This window comes from Gallinula chloropus (assembly GCF_964237585.1).
Source record: "Gallinula chloropus genome assembly, chromosome: 9".
Classification (NCBI taxonomy): domain Eukaryota; kingdom Metazoa; phylum Chordata; class Aves; order Gruiformes; family Rallidae; genus Gallinula; species Gallinula chloropus.
In genome coordinates this window covers 6,091,896-6,105,189 of record NC_140094.1, presented here as the reverse complement: position 1 = coordinate 6,105,189, position 13,294 = coordinate 6,091,896, and positions in this window count along the sequence as shown.

Genomic DNA, 13,294 nt, shown 5'->3' with positions numbered 1-13,294 from the left:
AGTAACACATTAATTGAAAAGTCAGTAGTCTCAAATCATTTCCTTTTTACAGCCTGCTGAAAATCTCCATATTTCAAATCCTTAAAGAAGTTTTCTGGTTAGTTTCTAATGTAGTATAGAATATATTACATAAAAGGCCACTTACTATTGCTTTGAAACTCCATATCCATACATTTATATATATCTATCTCTAAAATAGGGTAGATTTACTTCCTCATAGTGCAACACACAGGTGTGACACTTCAAAAGGATTTGCCTTTATTTACCAGACAAAATTACAGACACATCACATTTGCAGCAGTGGCCCTGATTCTACTTTATGTGAGATATGTTGTCCCTTTGTTTGCTGCTGACAAGCGTAAAGAGCCACTTTCACTGCAGATAATAATGGTTAATTTATCACACAGAGCAGTGGCTGACCTCTGTGCGTCCCTGGCCTTCCATCACCTTCACACCTGCTCAAGCTAATTGTTAGAGCCAAGTGTAAATGAAAATCAACTGGGCTAATAATGAATGGAGGCCATTACTCGCAACAGCACGTTGCTTTACAAAGGTTTATCAAGCTACGATATAACTAGTCCCTTAGTCACAGTTCCCTGTTTTACAAATGAGGAGAAGGAGAACTTTTCAAGCCAGGAAAGGCAGTGAGACAGTAAGGCAAAGTGCCTACGTTTGGCACTGTTTTTACAGACTCTTAGCACAGCAAATAATACACTGACATTAGGAAATGCAAGCCAGAAATCCATGTTCATAAAGCAACGCTGGTATTTTTAGAATTCGGGACCACGGGAAAGAATTTCTCCTTTAACCATTTCACAGGATAATAGTCTCCTAAGATCCATGGGTGTAAGTATAGTAATGAAGGAACAGGCAAACATAAGTGAAAATCCAACCCACAAGCCCCTCATAAATCATACCAGGGGCTTTCCCTGTAAAGAGCACAAGACAACCTAGCACTTAAAAACCTAAATTTTAAGGAACATTTCCTTGCATGTACTCTTGCTCCAACTAGCTCAAACCAAAACCTAAGATTCCAAATAAACTATGTTGTTTTAGCAAATCCAAGCTTCTATCCATTTATCTTCAGACAATAAGAGATCATGAACATATTAAAATACTTGGTCTCATAAATAAAAAATACTTGTAAAGAATTGTACAGAGAAAAGAATTGTGAAGTTCAGCAGGGAGGTTTGTCTGTAACTTCAAAACTGAGAATATAGAGGACATAAATAACTATGTAAGAGCTATTAAAGTCTCTTTAAGATCCCATTCCTATAATTGTTCTCCCATACAAAAACAATTGCTAGGCCATCTCTCCTCCAACCCCACCAAAAGAAAAAAGTACAATAGTTACATTTGGAATCATGAAACAGATAAACAAACAGCTTGATAAAGATTAAAAAAGCCCAAACCAAATAAAATTCCACTTCCAGCTTCTTATCCAAGCTTATATTCTTTTTCAAGTAAAGGTTCAGAAACTATAGAAACTGAACAAGCTTTAAACACATCTAAACTGGGTCCTGTTGCCTTTGGTGATTTACTAGAAGAAAAGCAAATACCTGTCTTTACTCCCATTACTCCTCTGTACACAACACCACAATTTTGATTTTTACACATCTAAAAGGAGGAAAGAGTATGTATTACAATTGTCCATAATATCATAAAATAATTTTATTTAACTGAGTCATTTTTGTTAAAAGCAAATGCATACTAGTTCATCCAACAGACTCTCAGGAAAGTGGAGATAGTCTTCAGTTCAAAAGCACTTTTACATAAAAAGTCAATAAAAAGAATAAAAACATGCATAAAACTTTCTTTGGCGTATTCTGCATGAAGATTGTACTTGATGCCTTCAAATTAGTAAAATAAAGTGCTTTCTTGCATGAATCTTCAGGAAAGAATCCAGCATCACTAAAAATAAATAAGAGAGCTACTGAACATCAAATTGCTTTTGGCAGGGCAATGGCTGGATCAAAATGGAAACGAACACTTCCAAGTGTGATGTGGATTTTGGACAGTACTTCAGAAATTAACAAGGGCAGTAATAGTGTTGAAATTGCATGCACAGCTTTCTGGGAGAAATCTGTCTGTATATATATGTATTTTATTGGTTCACACAGCCATTCAGATTCTCCAGACTTATTTAGCAAATTTACTTGACTTTTAGTTTGTTCCCTATTGTATTGTCTCTTGATTTTACAATCTCATCCACAGAAAGCCAGTATAGAAATATCTCATGTGAGTTTGGCTCTAGATCATATTGCAAGACAAGGATAAGAGAAAAAATTCATCAAGTCTAACTTGTACATAGTCTTAGCACACACAGTTTATGACTGGAGTGCACGAGATCTCATCACTCTTACCATCATCTCAATTACATGGGAAACAAAAGCTCAAACTGACATTCCATTTTCCTTTATGGGAAAATACTTTCAGTAAGTGCCAAGAGTCTTATGAAAGAAAATATAATTCATTTTGCACTTTCCATGGTCAGACTCACTTAATGACACACCATTGTATGCTACACTAATTAGTGCTAGTTATTGCTTAGGGTCCAAACCCTCAACTGACACGAAGGTATGGGGCGCAATACTTGAACGAAGCTGCACCCGTTTACCCCAGGATATGTATGTGTGCCTAGGAGTAAGTACCACACTATCTTCCATCTTTCCAAGAGCAGAGTTAAAGACTGAAGAAATGGAACTGTTGCTGATTTGCAGGGAAAGTTCTATGCCATTTGATATTACTTTCAGATAAGAAAGATCTTTAGAGATGCCTTATCTGTTCCCCATCTCACAGAAAGAGGTAATTATCTGTTACAGTAAGTGAAAACAGATTGCTACCCAGGCTACTCTGAGTATTCTTCAGCATTTCTTCTTTTCTATCCTTAGATACCCCATTCTCTTCCCACACATTGTCACAGTTACACATGCTCTTGCTGTAATATATAACCCAGATTTTCTATAATTTATTTTAAACTCAGTATTCTTTGTTCAGTTTTAGCTGCAAATTGAAAAAAATGGCTATAAAAATGTTGAAGATAGAAAAAAAAATCTGCTGAAAGTTGCCATCAACCTTTATCCTAAGCAGGCAGTGCATGACGCCCCAACACAGCATTCCTGTGACCAGGCCTACGGATTTTCCCCATATGTAGAAAGCACCAATCAGGATGCAAAGCAAAGTCTCTTGTGTACAACTAAAGGGCACACACATTCTTTGCCAAACAGATGCCAAAACATGTTTTGGAGTAAGAACAGATCCTTGTAAAGAGGATTTAATTTTTCTCATGACAGACTTGATTCTCTTGGTTACCTTTTGAGTCTATTTAGAGGTAAATCCATAGATTCCAACAAACCTTTAAACCACACGCTGCAGGACAGGTTATTTCATCATCATTTTCTCTGTCATTGTCATTGACTCACTGATGACATATTTGGCTGAGAGGTGGCATACTTCCTTCCCATTCCCCCCTCCCCCAAAAGATACATATATTGCTATCCAGAAGGGTATTCTGATTAAAAAAATTGTGCAAGGCCATTTCATCTGTATATCCTCCCACTTTCTCCACAGCTCAGCTGAAAAACATGGCCCCTTCTCAGCACTGTCTCCTCCACTTGTGCTCTGGCAGCAATGCTGAGCATGGAGAAAAATTCTCAGTTCCTCTACTGAAGTAGTTTTCCAGACCTTTTTCCAGGAAGATATCCAGGCCAGATGAGGGTCTGTGAGTAGAGCAGAAAAACTCTTCTGCTCAAGTTCCCAAGGCGTTTCAAATACTACAGCAATCATTCCATCTGTTCGTTATTTAAAGAATGAAAACACATGATCCAGAACATTCTAGAATGAAGGAATCTGATAAAGCAACTGCAGTGCTCATACTGGCAAACATTTTGTATTGTATTGCAAAAGCAAGATCATTCTAAGTTCTATTTTTAACTTTTACACCCATTCTGATTGTATTTTTAACTTTTATGCCCATTAAAACTTCAAAGTACCTTATGAACAGAAAATTTTTGCTACCTGTCCCATGAAGCTGTTTTAACTCTTTGGACAACTATTCATCCCAATAAATAGAATTTTCTCCCTCAGAATATTTGATGCAGTACTAAGCTTGATTGTAACAGCAAAAAAAAAAAACCATTTTAGTTTCCTAAAAGTGGAAAACTGATGAAAAAGTCCAAGTTTGAGCAACTGTTTTCCTACACAAATCAAATGGAGAGTAAAGCTTAAAGTGAGGTTCTATTTAAGTACAGTTGAATGCTTCTGTATTAGTGAAAAAAAAAGTATACTTGCAAGAGGGAGCAAAACAATTATAAGTAGATATTTCATGGAGAGCATGTGATTCTTAAGGGGTATTTGGTAAATACAGTTAAGGAAGGCTGCCAAAAACAGTTGATGCAATCAGAATGCTCTACCCATCTACTAGGTATACAACATTTAAGAAAATTTACAAGCACCAAGATTAACTGCTATGCCCAGCCTTTATAATTTGTACAATGAACTCAGCCTTCAACAGACAGAATAATTATGCTAATAGAAGAAAAACTTTCCCCCAAAAAGGCAGCCAAATCTCAGAGACCTGTCAATGCCAGTGTCATCAGTGGAGTGATAACTAGTAAAGAGCGGATATCAAAGGCTGTCTTTTTCTTCCCCTCCATGCTCTGTTCTGTTTGAGCCCATGGTGGTCACAGCTCCTTTAACAATATTTATAATGAAGGAACAACGTTGGAGATGTCAACCCTGATTATTCATAAAGGCTCCTCCTGCCCAACTCTCCCCTTAGGCTAACTGTAAAAGTACCTGATTCCCAATTCTCAAACACAAAAGCGCACAGAGCTTGAAAGCTGAGCTGACTAATAAAGTTTGCATATCCCTAAGAACAAGAGCACACAATGAAGAAGAAAAGGAATGGCAAGATTAAACAAAAACAGTAAGCTTGGATGGGAAATAATAAAAATTTAAAGAGGCAGGAACTTAGATCCCCCCCCACTACTCCTGTTCATTTACATTTCAGCATGTCCTACGACGCGTCTGTTTTATCTCCTGACTGCTGCATCAAGGTATAATATACATCACAAAACTTAAATCACTTTTTGGAGCCAAAAGGATGAGAGGTTGTGAGCAATATAACTTCTAGGTCATTGAACTCCAACTCAGGAGGAATCTAGAACAAGGGATAAGACTGATCCAGCAAAAAAAATTCTGGCTCGCTGCTTGACTTTGGGGCCTTTACTGGTATGTAAGAGACATAGAAATGTGTAGGAAATCCCTTCAAAAACACTCAGAAAACTGGGCTTACAACAGGACCATGAGCTGGCTATGTAAGTCAGTGCTGCAGAAAGGTCAAACAGAACCTTCCTTTGAAATTCGATTCACCTAATTCATTGTTTGCAAATGAGTCAGAAACCAAGCAGGGTTATCTCCAATACGTTTGAAAGATTGTGCCTTTGAAATGTTAGTCACCTAATTTCAACCATCCAAATTCTTGTTGACTCCCCTACATGTAGTGGAAGATAAAAACTAGCAATTAATTTTCAATGATACGCTTTTTCTATCACAACCATGCTAACCTGGTCTAAACAAGAGATGCCTGCAGGAATAACTTAAGCAGTAAGAAGTCCATAGAGCTTAGAAACTGGTGAAGCATCTCAACTATACATCGTCCAAATGAAAATACTTCTGTTCACCACCCATTTCCAAATTTTCAGTTTTATCTTGTCAAGAGTTTTTCTTGAATTACAAGGATCTGACATAGGATCTGAACTAGGGTTCCTGCAAGAGTTGCAGGCCTTGTCTAGCTAGCTAAATAGCTGTGTCATTACCCAGTGATGGTCATGTATTTACACTGCCACTGTCCTCCAGAAGACAGTTACCTCTGCTCAATTTTACTCATATATCTTTGTCATTTGGAAACATAACTGGACACATTCATCTTGGCTGCCACCCTGATGACCTACCTCAGTGTAATTCTACCAGAACCATGCTTAGCCCAGTATTCATGATACATATCTCACATCTCTAGCAAGAGGGCAGTGCATGGAGTGATGAGAGAGATAAGGAACAATACCTGACTCAGCTCACCAGCCACGAGGGCATGGCCTTTTTACTAATTAGTATGATTTCAAAAATAATTGGTCTTCTTGACTATGCCACGCCATATCAGATGAAGTTAAGCACAAGGAAAGCAGCATAGTAAACTCATTACTGTTTACTCATTCACTGCCAAATTGTTAAAAGAGGTCATTTAAAAGGTCAAGAATGATACTACAGTACACGAGAGCTTTAATCTGAAAATATAATAATATAAGAATAGGCAGCAACCTAATTATGAACACAGAATTAATAGGGAGATGGTATATAACAAGAAGAAAAGCACAATAGTTAAAGACAAGTAATTAACCAAAAGAGTCATACATTTTGGAACAAGCCAGCCTTACCTTTCTAGCCATTGTTGCATCCTGAACATATATTTTATTGTGTACTTTCACTAATCCACTAGCCATTCACCACAAATCTATTCACTATTTTAAGTCCTTGCATCCCCAATAAAGATAAGAACACTAAAAATCTCCATCTTCTCATGTTCTGAGGCATCCTACTACAGTGCAGTATGAGCTGCCAGTGTTGCTCTCCTGACTTGAGCCTTTAGGGTCCCTCTGTAGCCCAGAACAGTCCTTCACAAAACCTCAGTTAGGTTTATAAATGGGATTCTTAGGAGACTCGGGGTAGACTCAGCCTTGTCCAAGTTTTTAAATAAAAAAAATAACCACCTCCCTGGACAGCCTGTTCCAGGCCCTGACAACTCTTTCTGTAATTTTTTTTTTCCTAACATCCAATCTGAACCTGTCAGATGGGTCCTTAGTAAATCAGTATCAAGTGAAAATAGGAACCACCTTTGTGCAATAGGAGTCAGCTGCTTTTCCAGGTGGTTGTTATTTGAGTAAACAGCCATTTCTATTCACAGAATCACAGAATTGTAGGGGTTGGAAGGGACCTCGAGAGGTCTCTGGAGAAGGAGACTCCACACCCCCTGGGCAGCCTGTCCCAGGGCTCCCTCACCCTCACTGGGGAAAAGTTCTTCCCCAGCTTGGTGTGGAACTTCCTATGCTCCAACTTGCAGCCATTGCCCCTTGTCCTGTCTCCACAGAGCACTGAAAAGGGGCAGGCTGATTCCCCCTGCATTCCATGCTTAAGATACTTATAGACATTAATTAGATCCCCCCTTAGTCTTCTCTTCTCAAGACTGAACAGCCCCAGCTCACTCAGCCTCTCCTCATAGGGGAGATGCTCCGGACCCTTAATCATCTCCGTAGCCTCCTCTGGACTCTCTCCAGGAGACCCCTGTCCTTTTTATCCCAGGGAGCCCAGCACTGGACACAACACTCCAGATTGGTCGAGCACGATCTCCCCTTGGTGAATCCATGCTCCTCATGACCTTCTCATCCAATTATTCAACCATTTTTTCAGTGTTAGATACAAACTCATCCAGGTGCTTGGTCTCTATCTAAAGCTTGAAGATGGAAGGGCTATTATCTACAGGCTTAAAAGGTGTTTGCAGCTCACAGAAAGCTCATGCACAGGATCTTCAGTCTATCTTTTCAGGGAAGTTCTAGAGCTTGTGGACCAAACTCATCTGCAGCTTTATTTTCATGGCTTTACTCACTGTATTCAACAACACATCCAGTAGAACAAAAAAATTAAAGTAACACTGTGAAAATGACCTTGTCCTGAAATATTTCCATAAACAAATTTTTCTCAATCTCTCTCCTTGGTACACAGCCTTCCTATTAAAACACTATGCCTTAAATAAACAGGGGGTGAGGGGGTGGGTATGTGTTAAGAATCATGTAAGCAAACTTTCAACCACCATCACATAAAAACCCCAAACTTTCCTCCTCAGCTGTCAGGAGTTATTACCTGACTTCAACACTCCAGCAAAGTGCTGACATTTTTTCAAGAGTGCACATTAATCATCACACTGGAATTTCCCATTCTACCAAGACAGCAACACTTTTTTGCTTCTGAACTGCATAGAATATTTAATGAAATTTGCACAAGTTGCTAAGGACAGAGGAAACCCATGGCAAGCTTCAGTGGGGAAATGAAGTAGTTTTTTTACAATCACTAATTTCCTGCCAAGTCACTGTTGGTAAACTTAGCTTTATAGCATCTGCAGCAAAACATGCAGACATATGTGATTGGAGGAGCTAGCTCTCCATCTCCTAAACCACATATTCAATTTAGATTTAATAAGACAGTAATTGCACATTAAGTACTCACTGATTACCTAAAATATATTTATTAAGAAATAACAGCTATGTAACACTTTTCTGTTAGATACATATCTATTACAAAGCTGTTACACAGCAATAACTGTTTATCTAAAAAATTAGCATTCAGCTAACATAAAATACACATCCTATTAAATCCAAGTGAAATACACGTTGAAGACAATTAAAGCTCCTGCCTGCCTGCCTGCATTTTTCTTAGCCATGTTGTTCTCCTTACGTCTGAAGTCACAGCACCAAACCTTTGAATAGCAGTCTTTTTCTTGGAAAGATTCAAGACATTTTCAAGAAGAAACCACAAGTCATTCAATAAATCCTTCTTAGAAGCCTCATTTGCTTGCTGACAACACATCACCCTTCACAGCTCTGCCGCTCCTGACTACGGGGCACAGAAGGGTGCTCTTCCTGACATACTCCATCCTTCAGTGCAGAAAGACTCCCAAGCAACTGGTTTCCACTGGCAGCAGGGCTGTCTTCCCTGTTCTCGGGATTGTTTGATTCTATTATTTAATTTAAGGGTACTCTGAAACTCTAAGAAAGAGGCAGCTAGTGGAAAAGTGGTTGTGGAATCATATCAGCTGAATTGAGGCTCTCAGAATGGTAACTTTGGAAGGAAAATTAATTTGTCCAGTGTGTCCTTATTTATGCATCAATAAGGAATGGACATGGCTCTGCTGAACAAGTACACACCAATGAGATATGCAGAAAGAGAGTGGAAAAAGTTGCCGTCCCTAGGGATAAATTTCACAGAAATAAAAATTTCACTCGAGCCACATCTATCCTGGATCGAAGACAAAAGACTTCTGACAAAGATTTGCCAGGAGTTTGGTGAAAGGCACCAAACCAAGCACCAAAAGGTGCTTGAAAATGGAGTAGACAGACCCTGGTGACAAGGTCTCACCAGAAATGAGAAATACTGAAATAATACACATAACAAAACTGGAAACTTCACTCTGAACATTTTCTTTAAGCCCAGAGAATTGCTTTTCAGATACAAAAGAGCTACTGGAATGAAATGAGATACATTCTGTCCAGTGGGTACTCCCTGGAATCACATCTGAAGCACCTATGTAGGGCAGCATAATGAAACTTTATTTCTGCTGCTCGCAATTCATCAATTTTCTGGGTAAGTCCAAAACTCCTACAGACTCACTGGCCTCCTGCTGCAGCAATTAATTCACTTTTCCTACTAAGCTATTAATTAATTTTAAAAAGCCCTTGTTGTTCAGCAATGCATATACATCATTAACATCAGAGAACTCTTTTATTGCATTATTGTTTATTAAATCACAAACTCAGAAAAAAGAAATTAGAAAGAGTGAAGGTTATAAAGCAAAAAAACAGATGGGTCTGGAACATAGGCATACTCAGTCATGGAAATTCTGTTTGAAGCTTCACTGTCTGTTTTATTATGGATTCCATAGGCAGCTTCTAATTTAGTGCAGCTGTTAACACTCCTGCTACATCAAAAATTCCCTCTGCTGAACTTTTATAGAGGTTTTTGTGTTAGACAAGCACTAGTCCTTTCCAATTTCACAGTTTCCTAATTATGGCATCACAGTTCTCATTGGTACTGTAAACCTGATCAGATTTAAAAAAAAAAAAAGGTAACTTACAGCTGCTGGTAGTACTGTTTTTACTAGCTACTGCACTTACCCAGTGATACCTAAAAAGTGTGCAGTAGTGGTCAGTAACCAGCTTAGCAAATTGTTTCTCGTTATATTGCTGTGAAATGTGTATTATAGCACTTTCTGTGACAAACCACCATGTAAAAGCTTTGATCTTCAATTGCTACTCAAAGCGTTAATACTAATTTCTTTTAACAACATACTTTAAGAAAATGAAGATAAACAAACACCTCCATTACCAACAAATGAAGGGTAAAAACCTACAAGGATTAACCCACTAATTGAACATTAAAGCTTTAAATAGCAAACTAACTCTGAATGACTAATAAAAGGCTCCTCTGATAAACAAGACAGATGTGTTTTTTCTTCTTATATGCTTACAATAGACACACTTCCTTCCAAGTCATCTACAGAAGTGTTTCCCTTTAACATATCGACTTTATTGTAGGCAACACAATCCACACCCTTTTCCAGTAACAGTGGTTCAGGGCCCCTCTGAAGCATTTGTTCTGCAAAGTGACATATTGTGACAAATCCAATGATAATGGGGAAATGTGGGAAATCTGACAGAAATACTTTACTCCTCATTTCCACTAATGAGAATAAAACAGTAAGAGAGACACCTATCAAAAATTGCAGTAAGCAATTTATTTGGTTGAAACACAAGCAGTGCTTTTTCTTTCCCTGCTCCCCTTTCTCTTACTTTGCTTAGAGCAGGCTTTTCATTTTTTTCTTCATTTTGCTTTATATTGTCAACCAAGAACAGAGTTCCTGAGGAGACAAACAGGGGGTAAAGAAGACAAATCTGTCTCCTTTGTGTGAGAGCTGTAGGCCAGAGTTATCAACTCCTCTGCTATTCAAGACAGATTTGCATATCCAAGGCCACCCGAGGCAGAGAAGGCATTTGGAGTCGATTTTTTTCCACAAGAACACATCAGGGAGTGAAGCAAAATAAGGAAACACTGAAAAAGATTCAAGTAACTACTAAAAAAAAAAAATCACAAAACTTTGTGCAGGGGGAAAAAAACTCACAATCAAGAAATTATTTCTTGGGGGGGAAAAAAAAAAGCATTTTATACATAATGGAATTTCCAAATATCCTCATTAAAGACACTCCATGGACAGCAACTTGGCACAAGAACTTCACGTTGGCATTCATGCTGTTTCTGTCTATAACTTAATACAACACTACTTTCTGCACACAAGAATGGAGGATGATGGAGTAGCCAGTCTGCAAAACAGGGTGGGTTACTTTCCCAGCAGCCTTGTACCTAAATTACAGTTTGGCAATAGAAAAAAAAATAATCCAAACCTACTAATATATAAGCCATCCTGGCAGGCACATTATGTCCTGACTCTAGCAGTAGTACTTACTATTTAGAAATACTGGAGAAACACCACTGGTAGGGGTAAGACTCTGGTACAGTCAATCCCTAATCACAATGTCTGTCTTCCTACTAATATAATACAGGAATTAACGGATCACAATGTCAACATAGTAATTAGAGAAATTACTTTCAGAAATGCTCTCAGGAAAATCACAATTATTACAAATATATTTAATTTAACCTTTCATTGAGAAAATGTATATGACATACATGATTCTATGGAGACAATGTATACATTCTGCACTTTTATTGACTAACAAGAATTAGCAGCTAATTAGTTGCTAATCTCTTCTCCTGCCATACAACCCGTTTTTCACAGGCACACTTCTTTTAATCTAATAACACAGTGAATTTTCCACTTGACTTTGCTATATTTCTTCACAAAAGCAATTTTTAATGCAAAAAGCTGTCACCTGTAACAGCACAGGAGTACTCTGGCAAAACAAGGTGCTATTAAACCTCAATAAAAAAAAGCAGAATTTCATTGCACAGCACACAGCCCAAAGACCCTAAGGTCCTGATTCTCGTCCATGACCCACACTGAGCAGCTCTTAGGAAAACCTTCTTGACTTCAGCAGAAGATAACGTTTGCCATAATCCGTTCTTGATCTATGGAATATTATCAACAACTACCTCAGCTTGATCTGAAACACTACTCAACCACCCAAAGACAAACAAAAAAAACCCTCATCACGTACCACGAAACAGCATGCTACAGATCAGTAGTTAGCAAAGGCTAATAGACAAAGACAAAAATTGTTTTGGCAATTAAAAATCAGTGTCCTGAGCGTAAAGCTTTTAACTCTGATTTGCCTGGTTTAAAAAGCATGGCCTTGGATGTAACCAATTTTCCTGAACATTTATCTGTAGCATCAGAACTTAAACACTTCACAGAAAAGATTAGAGTTAGTCAGATCCATATTGTACACTACAGAATCCATATTCCAGAAATTTCTTTATGAATTTATTTATACATATTTTCCAAAGGAAGTGAGGAATTTAAATTTCATAAAGTGGAATCTGATTTTCAAATCCCACACTGTCAACATTTCTCACGGATTTAGAAATTCAGCTGTTCAAGTACTGGTTTCATGAGCATTGACCACTTCTTGCTCCCCTAGAACACATCTCCAACTGCTCCATATTGGTGGGCTCAGCTGTAAACACTGCATGCATAATGTTATCACAGTGCTAGGTCACACTGGCAATGGTTTTGTGTTTGAGCTAAATAGTACTAGATAGATACAAAATCCATGTCAAAAAACTGTTTCAAGTGAGTTGTTAGTACCTGTTGCTACCTCTGATGGAGAATATTGCAAATACTTAACAGAAAGTTGAAAAAATCAACTTCTAGAGGCCAAATACACTTTGTTTCCTAATATACCCAAGGCCTTTAAATATCAATAATGTGCTAATATCTAGATAATAACCACAGTTATGTTTTTAGTCCTAGCCATTTCCTTAGTCCTCTTCAAGCCAATGAGTCAGCTTGCCCTGATTTTTTTCAGTTCTAGAGGGTATGCAAGCCATTTTCCTTGTGCTTTCTCTGCACACAATTATTTTTCAGACATAAATAGATGTAAATAATTCACACAGAGAATCTGAAGCAATTACGTCCAGCTCTCTCCCCCTTCAGGAACTCCCCAAATTAAAAGTATCACAGTAAACAGTCTTGGGATTTAATACACTGTATTTTACTTTAGTATGTCACTTACTATCTCTCTGCAACACACTAACAGAACATGAGCTTTATTTTAATGTATAAAATTTACACATACATGTCAATCCCAAATTTTCAGAGCTAGCTGTTACCCAATTTTGTTAACAATCACAAAATAAACAGATTAAAATCAAAGACACAATATAACTGCAGAAAACTCAGATTATATTTTCGAATAACAGAGGTTACTGGGGTGAAGAGCAGGATCTGTTGAAGAACAAGCCACACACTACAATTCAAAAGCTAGAGCTAGAGAGTCATGCAAGCCAATCC